This window comes from Saccopteryx leptura, chromosome 4 (assembly GCF_036850995.1).
Source record: "Saccopteryx leptura isolate mSacLep1 chromosome 4, mSacLep1_pri_phased_curated, whole genome shotgun sequence".
Taxonomy (NCBI): domain Eukaryota; kingdom Metazoa; phylum Chordata; class Mammalia; order Chiroptera; family Emballonuridae; genus Saccopteryx; species Saccopteryx leptura.
Window position 1 is genome coordinate 180,590,560 of NC_089506.1, and position 17,276 is coordinate 180,607,835.

Consider the following 17,276-nt stretch of genomic DNA (forward strand, 5'->3'; position numbering starts at 1 on the left):
CCATCTTTGCTCCAATGGAGCCTTGGCTGCGGGAGGGGAAGAGAGAGACAGAGAGGAAGGAGGGGGGGGTGGAGAAGCAAATGGGAGCTTCTCCTATGTGCCCTGGCCAGGAATCGAACCCCGGTCCCCCGCACGCCAGGCCGACGCTCTACCACTGAGCCAACTGGCCAGGGCAAGGATCCATATCTTAATAGTGCTTTTTCTAGATATTCTTAACCTAACAGAAATTTTGGTGGCACACTCAGCTCTCTAGATTTTCTTGGAGATCTGGAAGATCTGGCAAGGCCAGACATGCATTCCATCACGATAGCTGTCCAGTGGAGTGGAGCCCCAGCGGCCCTGGCGCGCTCTCCATAGCTCCTCAGAGACTCCCAAGAGAAGTGAGCTTTTGCTGCCTTTTATCAGCTTATGGCTTGAACTTCTGCAAACTGCCTGGCACCCATAGGCATCTGAGTTTGCAAACTTTGGGGAGAGTTAGTCATATTCAGATGGAACCAAACCTCATTAACTCAGTGCAGTAAGAGGGCTCTTACCGGTCTTTGTCCATATTCAGAATCAAACTGTTGGTGCCTAGAACCAGGCAGTCTCTGCCTTAGTTGACATAGTAATATTAAAAATATTAGAGTCTTTGAATTCAAGACTATGAAAATTAGGAAAATAAAAGATGTATTGAGTAAGGCAATGTCCACTGCATAAGAGCAATGTATATGATAAGTATTAAAATGTTTTTGGGTTCTGGACACATTTGGAATTTGTTTCTTCAGGGGAAAAAAGTGCATGTTTATACAATTACATCACAAAATTTTCAAATAGTTTTAAAGGTTCCTGGTCACCCTGAGGCCATTTAAGATACCCAAAGGTTCACTGGTCTCAAGTGTAAGCCCCGAGCCCTACAAAACAATACAAAAGTGCTGATATCACGTTCCCTTCCCTTCCCACTACAGAGGCTGCAAATGAACCTTTCCCTAGTGTGTTGATGTGTTGACTAGTATATAGTTCTGGGTCAGTCTGATTCAACCCACATCTCTCTGTCTCTTGTTTCATACTGTTCATCTTGCTTGAGCACTCAGTCAAGACATAGTCTCAGCTCCTCCAGGGCTTGTCCACAGAAGGCTAAGCTTCTTCCAGTGTTTACTGCGAGACTGTGCCCACCACCTGTCACCGCAGGATGAGAGTTCCCCCAACGACCAGTGCGAAGAGAGACAATTTTATCATCTCAGCTTGCACTGGAGCTACGGACAGCTCTGTGGATACCACTGCACTTCCTGAGTGATGTTGTCGAACATCCCCTTAGTAGCAACAGCTAAAATTTGGCTGCCGTATTACTCTTCACTTAGTGTCCAACTAGATTATACACTGATAGCCTTTGATAGGTGCTCCGTGCAACAGAGACCGACAGGCAGATCTCCTTAGCTTATCAGTTCCTGTGAAATGCATTGACCCTTGAACTGGTTTGTGGCTTTGAAATTTTATTATGATATATCCAATGATGCCATGTTAAATCCTAAATTCACATCTTTCCTACCAACCAATGCCCCAGTCCGTTCTCATCCTGGTGTCTGAATTTTAGCACTGTGGCCAGGCAAATAAGCTGTGAGATCCTAGAAAAGAATGACACAAAGAAATAATTCTGTAAATTTTTTTTTTCTTTTTTGTGAAGCTGGAAACGGGGAGAGACAGTCAGACAGACTCCCGCATGTGCCCGACCGGGATCCACCCGACCCGGCACGCCCACCAGGGGCGATGCTCTGCCTCTCCGGGGCATCGCTCTGCTGCGACCAGAGCCACTCTAGCGCCTGGGGCAGAGGCCAAGGAGCCATCCCCAGCGCCTGGGCCATCCTTGCTCCAATGGAGCCTTGGCTGCGGGAGAGGAAGAAAGAGACAGAGAGGAAGGGGGGGGGGGGTGGAGAAGCAAATGGGCGCCTCCCCCATGTGCTCTGGCCGGGAATCGAACCCGGGTCCCCCGCACGCCAGGCCGACGCTCTACTGCTGAGCCAACCGGCCAAGGCCTAATTCTGTAAATTTTTGACAATATTTTTCCCTTAAGCTTTTTTCCTTCAGAAAACGGCTGCCAGGCAATTCTGTATAAAGTGAATTGCAGAGAACAATCATGAAAAAAATCTCAGATAAAAAGACAATTCATCTGTCCCTCTCTATTGTTTTGTAACTTCTTTAAAATTTATTAATTTTAGAGAGAAAGGAAGGGAGAGACAGAGAGAGACAGAAACATCAGTCTGTTCCTGTATGTGCCCTGACCCGGGGATAGAATCAGCAACCTTTGCGTATTGGTATGATGCTCCGACGACCGAGTTATCTGGCCAGGGCTCCCTCTGTGTTGTTTTATTGCAGTTCTCCTTTCTTCCTTGAAGCATCAAACAAATCTTTAGCATTATAACCCCTTGCTATGTGAGAGTTGATGTAGCTTCTGTTTTATGATGATGTCTTTTGAAGGGTCATGGCCAATATTACGGTTTCTTCCAGGACTCCAGGTTGCTTGTGCTTTTTGATGTTGTACCTCTCCCAGTCCTGATAAGTAGATAGATGACCATGATAAATGGGTACCATGGGAAAGTGATAAACATTCAGAGGTTTAGCATGAGTTATGTCCTCACTGATACAGAAGTAAAGAATCTCTTATCTTTCCTCTTTAATCTCTTAATTACAAAAAAAAAAGTTCCTATCTACACAGAGAGAGTTCACAAAACATTTTGTGACTCTTGTCTAATACCGAACACTTTGCTCTGAGATCTTTCTCTTGTTCAAGTTTTTTGGTTGTTTTGCTCCTTTTGTTGTTGTTATTGATAGGGGCTTTAATATAGGATGACATTCCCTAATAAATGTTAAAGTTTTTTTTCCTTTAATAGAAACACTTTGTTACTGAAGTAGCAACAAGCAAAAATTGTCATTGAATGGAGGCAGCAGGAACACATTGTACATGTTAAGATCCCAGGCTCCTCCCTTCCAATTAAATAGTATGCTCATTGCTCACTGTCAAAGTCCTCAGCTTGCACACAAATGTGGATTCTAACTCAAATGTGCCCCCTCATTGTAGAATGAAAGGGTTTCTTCCTTCTTCCTTCCTTCCTTCCTTCCTTCCTTCCTTCCTTCCTTCCTTCCTTCCTCCTTCCTTCCTTCCTTCCTTCCTTCCTTCCTTCCTTCCTTCCTTCCTCCTTCCTTCCTTCCTTCCTTCCTTCCTTCCTTCCTTCCTTCCTTCCTTCCTTCCTTCTTTCCTTCTCTCTCTCTCTTTCTTTCTTTCTTTCTTTCTTTCTTTCTTTCTTTCTTTGTGAGCAGAGGGGAGAAGGTGAGGCAAACTCCCACCTATGCCCCAACTGGGATCTTCCCAGCAACTCTGTCTGGGGCTAATGTTCGAGTAGTGAGGTTTTTTTCAGCATCTGAGGCTGATGCTCAGAACAACTGAGCTATCTTCAGTACCTGAGGCCATGCTCAAACCAATTGAGCCACTGGCTGTGAAAGGGGAAGAAGTAGAGCATGAAGAAAGGGAGGGGAAGAGAAGCAGATGGTTGCTTCTCATGTGTGCCCTGACCTAGAATTGAACCCAGGACATCCATACACTGGGCCGATGCTCTAACCACTGAGCCACCGACCAGGGCCAAAGGAAGGGTTTTAATCCACTGTTACCATTATCCTCAGGTGCCAAACACTCCTCTGGCACAGGGGTGTTGGCAGAGAAAGATAGAAGATAGGAGTGCCGTCGGCCGTGCACAACATCTGTGCCTCTGAGCACCACACTCTTCCCTCCTCCCTTCTTTCTTCTGACCACTGACTGCCAAAATCAGACTCCCTGACATTCCTTTCTTTTGTGAAAGGTCTTTCCTTCTCTTGCTTAAAATGATTCATTTCCTCCTCTATTCTCCAAAGCATCTCCATTCTTTAGCAAGGGGATGAAGGAGAAGAGCATGGATACTGGGTGGGGTCTTCAGATCTGGTTAAAATTCTAGTTCTGGCCCTGGCGGGTTGGCTCAGCGGTAGAGCGTCGGCCTAGCGTGCGGAGGACCCGGGTTCGATTTCCAGCCAGGGCACACAGGAGAAGCGTCCATTTGCTTCTCCACCCCTCCCCGCGCTTTCCTCTCTGTCTCTCTCTTCCCCTCCCGCAGCCAAGGCTCCATTGGAGCAAAGATGGCCCGGGCGCTGGGGATGGCTCTGTGGCCTCTGCCCCAGGCGCTAGAGTGGCTCTGGTCGCAACATGGCGACGCCCAGGATGGGCAGAGCATCGCCCCCTGGTGGGCAGAGCGTCGCCCCATGGTGGGGGTGCCGGGTGGATCCCGGTTGGGCACATGCGGGAGTCTGTCTGACTGTCTCTCCCTGTTTCCAGCTTCAGAAAAATGGAAAAAAAAAAAAAATTCTAGTTCTGCTATTTATTAGCTATGTGATTTTGGGCAGGCTCTTTAACCTCTCAAAACTCCAGTTTTCTCATCTGTAAAATGGAGATGGTAACAATTATTTATAGGACTGCTGTGATAAGTACAAGAGATAAAATACATCAGAATGCCAGTGACAATGTCTGGCACATAGAAGTACTTGATCAATGTTAACTCCTCAATACACATTTCACTGGCAGGGATATGAGTCTTCCTGCAACAAAGACCCACAAAGGTGAAATAAGGTAACTATTACATGTAGATTAAATTGGCCACTTAAATAGTAAAATATAACAAAATAATAGGTCTGTTTGTTTCTCTTCTCTCATTGCACATTCTTTTCTCTTTTTAGTTAGAAAAATGGAGAGAGGCAGCACGTGTACAACTTGACCACCTGCCACTTGAATCCCCTCACCTCAAACAAATGTGTTACTCACCAACACATAAGTCATTAATTTTTTCTTGGACAATTTAGTTGCACTAATGAAGAGTGATCTTATATCCAAGTAATCTATTCTCTCACACTATTTAGCTACCAATAGCTCTGTCACTGGTCATTTGCACATCCATTTCATCCACCAGTATGTGAGCTTCCTGAGGTCATGTCAAGGATTTCTCTGTTCTCTCCACAGCTCCCAGCACAGTGGTTTGTGCACAGTGACTAGTTGCTCTATCACGCCTCTAAAAGAGAAGTCTCAAAGCAAGCGTGTTAGCTGTCCAAGTCCAAGTAAGTTGACTCTCCTAAACAGGAAAGAGTAAAATTTGCTTAAACATTTCAAGCTTTCTCTTTCTTAAATGTACTTCCCTGGTTTGTTTTATTTTTATTCCACTAGAAAGGTGGGTGTAGAGGGTCTAGCATTAGTCCTCCTGATGTTGTAGGACCCAAAACCCTGTCCCAGTGCTCTCCTTTATTTCCCATATAACCTTAAGAAAGTCCCTTACCTTTTCTAAGTCACTACATCTTGATTCTATCCAACTCTCTCCTTTTAGAGATGGTTTCTAAGATCCCTTAGTTCTAACACTTCGCGGCAAGCATAAAAATCCATCGTACGGGTTTGAGAGATGCTACCAAGCATGGTCTGACAAGGGCCCCTCACCCAGCTCCTAGGGAGTCACATTGATCCTTCTGTGGGGGGCAGCAAGTGAGTGCTGCAACTCCCACAGACCACCGAGGGCTTCAGAGACATTCTGCTTCTCATACAAGCGAGAGTGACAGAGGCTGCTACGATCTACTCGTTTCCGCCCCACTGTTGTTGACAAGGCCACCCAGGGTGTCTTGAGCATCACTGAACAGCTCGGCTCTGAATCTTCTCTGATGGCTCAAGAGACAAATCAGAGGAGTCAGGCCTGTTCTGTGTTAAGAGAAAACAATAATTAAAAGACTAATCATAATCTCCCTGGTTTGGGTGTGCTTTCTCATGCGGGAATGATATTCTGTGACTTGTCATAAAAACACAGAGCCTTAATACAAGCCCGTTTCCCTGGATTGCCTAGTTGCCCTGAATGGGAAGTATCGTAGCCCAAACCTAGCCCAGTCTCTGGCACATATGAGCCCATTATGAAGTTTTACTGTTGAAACAAAGGGCATGCATTCTTATACCTAAAAGTTCACATACTTCAGTCTTCTTCACGTGGCCAGAGGTTTTATATCCATTTTAAACTGGAACCTCTTTATGTTCCCTGTAACATCCCTTCTCAATGTACTCTTTAGTGTAGAATAGTGCTGTATTTTTTCCTTTCAAAAGTCTCTACTTTTTACTTTTATGTTGAATAGGTTCTTAACTGTGTTAATGAAAATATTGTGTGCAATTCTTGGTTCTAATTTGGAAATAGGACATGTTTTCTAAGGCAGTAAGAGAAAGAAGTATGGAGGTAGGAGCAGAGAGATGAACAACCTGTATATAAACAGTAACTTTAGAAATGCAAAAAGAGAGACTTTCACCATAATTATTCAGATTTCTTTAGTCTCCTTTCAAACCAAGATTTGTTTACTAGAGGCATTACAATTTAGTGAGACAAATTAGACTAAACTTTTTTTTTTATCTCTGGCGGTTTGCACATGCACTGATTGAACTAGTATTTCTTCCAAAGATTTCCTGGGAAGATAAATGAACAGAAGGAGCAATTAGGGTAAGGAAAAACTAAAGATTGGCTGACATGATTTAAGTTTACCATGAAGGCAGTTTGTCTTTTTGTCTCTATAATCTCTATTAGAATTGACTAAAACCGTAAACATAAATCATTATACTAATTTATTTCACTACACTGTAGTCTGGGAAAAGAAGATTTCATTTTTTTCTGAGAGGCTAGGGATTCAGGCAACTACTTTGAACTAATTTTCATTTATATATGGTGGAGGGGAGTGAGAGAATCATAGTTGAGCACCTCAGCTTGCTTAAAATGGCATGTGGAGTAGCAAGCCAAGTATTTGTACTAATATACCAAAAATAACTATGGATCATGCATTAAAAGCAGTTCAACATTGATTTTATTTTTAGAAAAAAAGCAAAAATTAATTATTTTCAAAGAATATTTTATTCATTCATTTTAGAGAGAAGAGAAAGAGAGTGGGTGAGAGAGAGAGAAGGGGGGGAGGAGCAGGAAGCATCAACTCCCATATGTGCCTTAATGACTATAGACCAGGCAAGCCCAGGATTTTGAACCGGTGACCTGAGTATTCCAGGTTGATTCTTTATCCGCTGCCACCACAGGTCAGGTCACAGAAATTAATTCTTAAGGTAGAGTTGTAATCAGTGTGTTGCAAAAACTGATTTTTCAAATAGTAGTTAATAAGCTTTTAAGTTTTTGTATTCTCTGAAGAAGCCTCTGTGACCACAGAGTCAAAATCCTATAAACTGAGGTGTGTTTTTTGAAAGATCAACACTCTTGATAATTAAGACTCAGTATAAAATGCAGCACTTCTGAGTCACCAAAACAAAAGTACCATTAACAGGCTCTTAGACATATGATCCAATTGGCTACTTGAACAAAAATGGGGCCATTGATTAACTTATGGAGGTGGTGTATTGTTTCTGGGTTATTTCTTTACTTTTTTTAGTTTAAAAACTTTCTTTGAAAGATAAGACTATGGCTCAGTGGTAGAGCGTCCGCCTGGCGTGCAGGAGTCCCAGGTTCGATTCCCAGCAGGGCACACAGGAGAAGCACCCATTTGCTTCTCCACCCCTCCCCCCCTCCTTCCTCTCTGTCTCTCTCTTCCCCTCCCGCTGCCAAGGCTCCATTGGAGCAAAGATGGACCGGGCGCTGGGGATGGCTCTGTAGCCTCTGCCTCAGGTGCTAGAATGGCTCTGGATGCAACAGAGTGACGCCCCAGAGGGGCAGAACATCGCCCCCTGGTGGGCATGCCGGGTGGATCCTGGTCGGGCGCATGCAGGAGTCTGTCTGACTGCCTCCCCGTTTCCAGCTTCGGAAAAACGAAAAAAAATAAAAAAAATTTAAAAAAAATAGAAAGATAAGACTAGTTGTAAACCTATTTACAGATGAATAATGACTTCTGAAATGTTCATATACTTTCTGATATTTGTTATTTTCATGTGTTTGTATATATACTTATAAATATATATGTATGTATATTTCCATACATATATGTATATGTACATACATGTATATTTCCAGCTATAATAAATATTAAATTAAGGTTATTATTAGAAGTATAATTATCACAATTTTCTGTGGTTACAAGAAATTTTGAAGCAATACACACATACTTGCTATATAAGTATTTTATTGAGTATCCTCTCCACCAAACTCTTTGTATAAGGGCAATAGTGAAAGGAGCTTTAAAATTTAAAGTTTCTTGTCCTCAGGGGAATTACAAGCTAGGATAGAAAGTAAGGTAGAAAGGTAAAGGAATATAGTACAAGGCAGACTCTCTAGTGCCCTTAGGCTGTATATTCACAGGCTGCTGGAGTCAGGAGTGGAGATCACACTTGAGAGTAATTGGTGGAAATTCTTCCAATGGGATGTCAGCCAAGGTCGGTCTCACAGAGTTGGTATGATTTCAGGAGCTCTTCCAAGGCAAAAACAAAAGTAGAGTGACGGCACAGGGGATAGGAAGTTTGAGACACTTCTCAGGAATGAAGAGGAACATTGGCTATGCGGAGACTCAAAAGATTCGTCACTCCTGGGAGCATGAAAGTAAGATTGGTTGAGATTACATGAGAAATCCTATCTAGTTCAACCAGTTCATATGGGTAATGGTCGTGGTGGGGGTATCCCAAGATTTAGCTTGGAAAAAGTGAGACTACTGCTTAAATACAAAACATACACACAAATAAGTTTGTTAACCACTGAGTAAAACATTGGAGAGTATTCACTCTGAAAACAAAGTTGGACCACGCTTGTCAAGAGCCTTGAATGCCAAGCTAAAAAGAGTTCCGAAATTTATTTAGGAGAGGATGAGAGCAACTGAATATTTTTACATAAGGGAATGAGAGTTTTAAACTATGCTTTAGGAAGATGAATCTGGCAACAGGGCTTGATATTAAAGTAGCTAAGAATCTATTTGCAGTAGACTTGAAAAAGGCCTATAAACTTTTTATCTGGGATGGTGATTGTAGGAAATAAAATAGTAAATGGATGCAAGACATATGGTGGGTGTACACTCAGGACCAAATTATGCAATAGGACCAAAGCAAATCACAGAGCAGAAGAAAGCTGCCATGATTACTAAACCCAACTTCAGGTAAAAACAAAGCTTTAGTAAGGATAATAAATTCACTTTGGGACCAGAGGCAGATTTAACGGTGGGTCACCGGACACATGCCCTGGGCCCCAACTTCTGAAGGGCCCTGCAAAACCCCAACTTTACCCTTTTTCTAATGTACGGGCCCAATATTTTCTTCTGCGCCCTGGGCCTCAACTGACTTTAATCCACCTCTGTTTGGGACATTGAACTTGAGTCAGTTTTACAGCACCTAGATTAAGATGTCTAGCAGAAACTAAAAATTACTAGATAGAGATAGAGTACATAAAATATGGGGCTAGTCATTTTTGTGCTTATTAAATTCATTTAAAATCTGCCTCTTTATATAAGGAATAGCAAAAAAAAAAGAACACTAATATTGTGAGCTCTGATTCAGAGCCTATATCACGCTTAACACTTTACAAGTTATCTCATTTCTTTGTGACAACAATTCACTAACAGATATTATTAGCCATACTTTACAATAAGAAAATTTCTCAGTGGCCTATGTAAGCTCTGTCTGGCTCCAAAACTGTAAGACAACTTGCTACCTCTGAAAAATTATAAAGCAGTTGCTTACAAAGAACATTTTCAGATCATTTGTTTAAAAGGTGAAAATGTCTGCAAATAAAGGTGCCAAGGGGAAAAGTGTTGCTAGAAAATGACTGAGGGTTAAGTAAAACTTGGGGAAAACACATATAAAAATAGGGATGAGTTATAAGCAAGAAGGTGTGACCAACATTTTAGTGTACTACTGAGAGGTTAAGAAAGATGAAAACCAAGAAATGATATTGTAGTTAGTCTATACAAATTCATTAATGACTTTTGAAAGGGAAATTTGCTTATAATCGAACAGAAGCCAGATTGTAAGCAGCATAATGGGATGGGAGGAGAAAATTAGATTGAACTACTATGTAATATTCTTTCAAATGTTTAGCACTGAGGAGACATAAAGAGCCATTATCTTTCAAGGGAGTAGCAGGATTAAGGAAAAGAATATTTGTTAATATTTGTTTGTGTGGCCAGGCCAGTTGGCTCAGTGGTAGAGCATCAGCCCACCATGTGGATGTCCCGGGTTAGATTCCTGGTAAAGGCACTCAGGAGAAGTGCCCATCTGCTTCCCCACCCCTCCCCCTCTTGCTTCTCTCTCTCTCTCTCTCTCTCTCTCTCTCTTTCTCTCTCTCTCTCTCTTTTCCCCTCCTGCAGCATGGCTCGATTGGAGTGAGTCGGCCCCCAAGTGCTGAGGATGGCTCAATGGCCTCTGCCTCAAGCACTAAAAACTGGTTCCAGTTGTAATGGAGCAAGGACCCCAGAATGGCAGAGCATTGCCCCCTAGTGGGCTTGCAGGGTGCATCCCAGTCAGGGCACATGCGGGAGTCTGTCTTTGCCTCCACTTCTCTCACAAAAAGAAATAAATATTTTTTTGTCTGTTCATTTGTTTTTTCTATCGAAAGGAGGCCTTAACCTGTTTTCACTCAGAAAGGAAATCAACAGAGAAAGAGGATAATTGATAGAGCAAGATTCCAGAACAGCAGAAAGAACTAGATTCAGAAATAACTGGGTCTTGGCTGGTTGCTCAGTAGACAGAGAGTCCACCTAGCATGCAGATGTGCCGGGTTTGATCTCTGGTCAGGGCACATGTGAGAAGCAACCATCGGCTTCTCTCCCTGTCTCTCTCTCTCTGCTCTCTCTCTTCCCTTCTCGCAGCAAGTGGCTCTATTGGTCCAAGCATGGGCTCCAGACAGGGATTGCTGGGTGGATCCCAGTTGGGGGGTGCATGCAGGAGTCTTTCTATCTCCTCTCCTCTCACTTAAAGAAAAAAATGAAAGAAAGAAAAAAAGAAAGAATTGTAGTAAGAGCACAGCTTACTCTAAAAACAAAGCAAAAAACACCACAAGGACCTCTGATGATGTAATAAATAAAAAAAGCCATCAAGGTATATAGGAGAAGCAATCTCTTACCAAGAAAAGCAGAGGGAAAGTCATATCTTTAATGTAACCTCTCTGGGTTCCTATAAAGTAGATTATGTAGAAACCAAAAATCATAAGCCCCAAATATTCTGATTCCGCTTGGGTCAATATTGTATGTAAAACCATATTCCCCAGGCCACTGCATTAATGATTGATTTAGGAATACTTAAATATTTTAGCAATGCAAAGCACTGCACTAATAATCTGTTTTGTAAATATAAGACCACAGGTTGGTGACTATTTATAAATCAGTTACCATAAAGGCATGAAGATTAAAGATCATTAGCCAGGAGGGAAGACGGTCCTGTTTAAGTTAAATCTAAACATATTCTATATTTTGTCGGTAAAGGGACCTCAAATATGGTCTTTGGTTATTCTGTTTTCTGAGACTGAAAAACTTTCCTGTTTGGGTTTTTTTTATTTGTTTGTTTGTTTATTTATTTATTTATTTATTTATTTATTTATTTTGTGACAGAGACAGAAAGAGGGACAGATAGGGACAGACAGACAGACAGGAAGGGAGAGAGATGAGAAGCATCAAGTCTTCGTTGTGGTACCTTAGTTGTTCATTGATTGCTTTCTCATCAGTACCTTGATGGGGGGAATACAGCAGAGAGAGTGACCCCTTGTTAAAGCCAGCGACCTTGGGCTTCAAGCCAGTGACTTTTGGTCTCAAGCCAGGAACCATGGGGTCATGTCTATGATCCCACACTCAAGTCAGTGACCCCGTGGTCAGATTGGCAACTGCAGGGTTTTGTACCTGGGTCCTGTGCATCTCAGTCCGACACTCTATTCACTGTGCCACCACCTGGTCAGGCTGTTTGCTTTGTTTTTAATAGGAAGAGTTAATCTTATCTGCTAATGGAAAGTAACATTAAACTCAGACCTTATGCTATCCTTTGAGGCATGAAATTATATTAATGCACCATGTTTTTGTAGAAAATTGTATTTGTTTTAATTTACTTCTAGCAAAAAATTAAGTTTAGTTTTTTGAGCTTTAATAGATTCTTTAGCACCATGATGGTCATTTCTCTACAGTGTGTCTGTAAAGTCATGGTGCTCTTTTGACCGGTCACGAGAAAGCAACAAAATATGATAGAAATGTGAAATCTGCACCAAATAAAAGGAAAATCCTTCCAGTTTCTGTAGGATGATGTGGCAGCATGTGCACATGCGCAGATGATGATATAACACCATGTATACAGCAGTGCAGCCCATGGCCATGCCAGTCGAGATGTGGACGGTACAGAGGAAAGTTCAGTGTGTTCTGTGGCTCGATAAATTCGAATCTGTGACCAAAGTGCAACGTGAATATTGGCGCGTTTATACTGAAGCGCCGCCACATAGGAATAACATTACTCGGTGGGATAAGCAGTTGAAGGAAACTGGCAGTTTGGTGGAGAAACCCCATTCTGGTAGGCCATCAGTCAGTGACGAGTCTGTAGAGGCTATACAGGATAGCTACCTAAGGAGCCCTCAAAAATCTGTGCGTGAGCCTACATCGAACTGCACTGAATAGGTATGAAACTGGGAGAGTTTCCCTTTTATTTGGTGCAGATTTCACATTTTTGTCGTCTTTTGTTGCTTTCCCGTGACCGGTCAAAAGTGCACTATGTCTTTACGAACAAACTGTACATCTTCACTAATTTTATTCTATAAATCCACCAGTATGTAAGTGACACACTTATTTTTTCATTACACCTTCTTTTTTTAAAAAAAAAAAAATCACACAAAAATAAATTCATTTTTGAAACATAACACAAAACCTGTTTCTTTAAGAAAAGTCAGCACCTTCTTAATTCACGCATAAACACTGAGGGCTGACTGCATGCCTGTATGTTCTGAAAGATGAAAAGCAGGAGGACTCTCACCTGAGGCAGGAGTCACCCCAGCCAGAAGCAAAAAAAAAAAAAAAAAAGTGATGTTTAACATTTTGGAGATAAAACATTCAGTTGTTTCTGCTCTGTATTTGTAGCTCTTGAACATGCTTATTAAAAATATATCAGCCCTGGCTGGTTGGCTCAGCGGTAGAGCGTCGGCCTAGCGTGCGGAGGACCCGGGTTTGATTCCCGGCCAGGGCACATAGGAGAAGCGCCCATTTGCTTCTCCACCCCTCTGCCGCGCCTTCCTCTCTGTCTCTCTCTTCCCCTCCCGCAGCCAAGGCTCCATTGGAGCAAAGATGGCCCGGGCTCTGGGGATGGCTCTGTGGCCTCTGCCCCAGGCGCTAGAGTGGCTCTGGTCGCAACATGGTGACGCCCAGGATGGTCGCAACATGGCGACGCCCAGGATGGGCCGAGCATCGCCCCCTGGTGGGCAGAGCATCGCCCCCTGGTGGGCGTGCCGGGTGGATCCCGGTCGGGCGCATGCGGGAGTCTGTCTGACTGTCTCTCCCTGTTTCCAGCTTCAGAAAAATGCAAAAAAACCCACAAAAAACAAAAAAATATATATCAGACATTGTAATGTGTTTGATAAAGCACCCATTTGACTACCATTTTTAAATCTTATCTTTATAGTAAATAATGAACAAATTCTTCAGAAATGCTGCAATTAAAACTATAAAATGAAAAAGCCTTCAGAAAAATAAAATTTGACTATAATATTAATGAAAAATAATCATTTAAAATGTTATGTATTCATATATTGTATGTACTTAGTCTTATTTTTAGAGCTATACAATTCATACACAGGATATACCCACATATAGATGTATGCAAGTGCTATTTTTCTCCTCTTTTTCTTTTCCTTAAATCACAGTTTCCATGGCCAGAGATGGATTTTTTTTTTTAATTTTTTTTTTTATTTATTCTTCTTTTTCTTTTTTTTTTTTTTTTTTTTTTTTAGAGAGAGGAGAGGGAGAGATGGAGAGAGAGAGAGGAGAGACAGAGAGAGAGAAGGGGGGAGGAGCTGGAAGAATCAACTCCCATATGTGCCTTGACCAGGCAAGCCCAGGGTTTCGAACAGGCGACCTCAGCATTTCCAGGTCAACGTTTTATCCACTGCACCACCACAGGTCAGGCGAGAGGCGGATTTAATGGTGAGCACACCAGGCACGCGCCCTAGGCCCCAACTTCTGAAGGGTCTCACAAAACCCCAATGTTATACTTTTTTCTAATGTAAGGGGCCCAATATTTCTTCTGCACTGGGTCCTCAACTGACCTAACCCGCCTCTGTCCATGGCAGTTCTCGGCCTTTTTTATTTTCTTAGAAGGTCCACTTTTACTCCCTGGAGGGGAAGGGAGGTGTGGCACGTCAGATTTCTATGAGCTAGAAAGAAGTCTTGGTTAGGAAAGCTGACTTGATTTCAAATCAATGCAGTGTCAGAATGCCCTGCTGATAGCGGAGTGGAGAGCTGGCCCTGTACCTTCAGCCATCAGATCACTGCCTTACTCTGCAATGGACTCTAACACACCAATGTCTTTGGAACCCCTTGTATCTATAAGCAGGAGCATGACAACTATGAGGATGAGTAACCAGTACAAGGGCCAAGACATGGAAGTCTAGTTTCAAATCAGTCCCTATCTCATCATGTAATTAAATCACCAGTACTTTTGCTCAAAGCACACTTAGCTCCTAAGTAATCCTACTTAATGCTAAGACTAACACAGATTGGGGATATGAACCTATGGATCAAAGGCATAGTTAATTCGTATTGTAGGCCTAATTCCTATAGCACCAAATTCCCGTTGCTTATTTCATCAGCAAGGCCAGATGCTGTGCATGCAGAACAGTATAAGAGAGTGATTTATGGAAATGGTTCTGAAAACATTAGGCTTAGTATATGGTACCCACATTAAAAATCAATAGATATTTTCAGATTTTTGAGTGATGATTTTAAATGAGACCCTATGAAAAGATGCTCATCTTTACTAGCTATTAGAGAAATGTAAATCAAAACTACAGTGGGATACCACCTCACACCTGTTAGACTGGCTAGTATCAACAAGACAGGTAATAACAAGTGTTGGAGAGGCTGTGGAGACAAAGGAACTCTCATTCACTGCTGGTGGGAATGTAAATTGGTACAGCCATTATAGAAGACAGAATGGTGGTTCCTCAAAAAATCAAGATTATAACTACCTTATGATCCAGTAATCTCTCTCCTGGGTATCTATCCAAAAAACTAAAAAGCATTGGTACATAAAGACACATGCACCCCCATGTTCATTGCAGCATTATTCCCAGTGGCCAAGACATGGTAACAACCGAAGTGTCCCTCAATAGAGGATTGGATAAAGAAGATGTGGTACATATATACAATGGAATACTACTCAGCCATAGAAATGCTGACATTGGATCATTTACAACAACATGGATGGACCTCGAGAATATTATACTGAGTGAAATAAGTAAATCAGAAAAATATAAGAACTATATGATTTCACACATACGTGAAGTATAAAACTGGGACTCATGGACATAGATAAAAGTGAAGTGGTTACCAGGGGTGAGGGTTGTAGGAGAGGGGATGGGCGGAGGAGAGTAAAGAGGGATAAATATACGGTGATGGAAAATGATTGACTAGGTGATGGGCACACAACACAATCAACAGTTCAAATGCTATAGAGATGTTCACCTGAAGTCTATGTACTCTTATTGATCAATGTCACCCCATTAAATTTAATTTTGGTGGCGCAGCGGATAAAGCATTGACCTGGAACACTGAGGTCACTGGTTCAAAACCCTGGGCTTATCTGGTCAAGGCACATATGGGAGTTGATGCTTCCTGTTCCTCCCCCTTTTCTCTCTCTCTCTCTCTCTCTCTCTCTCTCTCTCTCTCCTCTCTAAAATGAATAAATAAAAAATTTTAAATTTAATTTTCTAAATAAAATTAAAGAATTAATAAAAATAAAAGCATGGATCATAAAAAAAGAGACCCTAAAACAGGTAATAATTTGACACATTTCTGTAGACCTGATTTTTCTAATATCAACCAAATGTCAACAGGGTGTGTTCAAATTCAAATCTAAACAAGAGTAACGCTCAACATTGTCATAAACTAAAACTTTCCAAACTCCAAGAAACCCTGGCATATGGTCAGTATGCAGTAACCAGCTGATCCCTACAATTCTTTACTCCGCATCGTAGAATTTCTACAACTAATTCTCTCATTAGAAAAAGGAACCCTCATACACTGTTGGTGGGAATGTAAAGTAGTACAACCATTATGGAAGAAAGTATGGTGGTTCCTCAAAAAACTGAAAATAGAACTACCTTATGACCCAGCAATCCCTCTACTGGGTATATACCCCAAAAACTCAGAAACATTGATACGTAAAGACATATGCAGCCCCATGTTCATTGCAGCATTGTTCACAGTGGCCAGGACATGGAAACAACCAAAAAGCCCATCAATAGATGACTGGATAAAGAAGATGTGGCACATATACACTATGGAATACTACTCAGCCATAAGAAATGATGACATCGGATCATTTACAGCAAAATGGTGGGATCTTGATAACATTATACGAAGTGAAATAAGTAAATCAGAAAAAACCAGTAACTGCATTATTCCATACGTAGGTGGGACATAAAAGTGAAACTAAGAGACATTGATAAGAGTGTGGTGGTTATGGAGGGAGGGGGGGAAAGGGAGAGGGAAAGGGGGAGGAGGAGGGGCACAAAGAAAACTAGATAGAAGGTGACAGAGGACAATCTGACTTTGGGTGATGGGTATGCAACATAATTGAAAGACAAGATAACCTGGACTTGTTATCTTTGAATATATGTATCCTGATTTATTGATGTCGCCCCATTAAAAAAAAATAAAATTATTATAAAAATAATTCTCTCATTAATTTCTTGTAATGGCTTAATAAAATTGTTACCGATTAAGTTTTATTTTCTAAATCTGTACTGACCTTTCTTTTTTAGACAATAAACATATTCTTATTACCAGTAAGCTAAGCCTCTGAATTTTAAAATTAAAATTTTTTTATTGATTGATTTTGAAGAGAGGGGAAGGGAGAGAGAAAGAGAGAAACATCGATTTGTTGTTCCACTTATTCATGCATTCACTGGTTGACTCTTACATGTGCCCTGACCAGACAGATATCAAACATACAACCTTGGCATATGGAGACAATGCTCTAATAAACTGAGCTACCCAGCCGGGGCTACACCTCTCAATTTTAATTATATTTTTCCTAATCTTACCCTATCAATCCTGTGGCCAGTAAAACAATAAATCTTCACCTTTTGAAAGTTACAAACCCTGTGAGAATC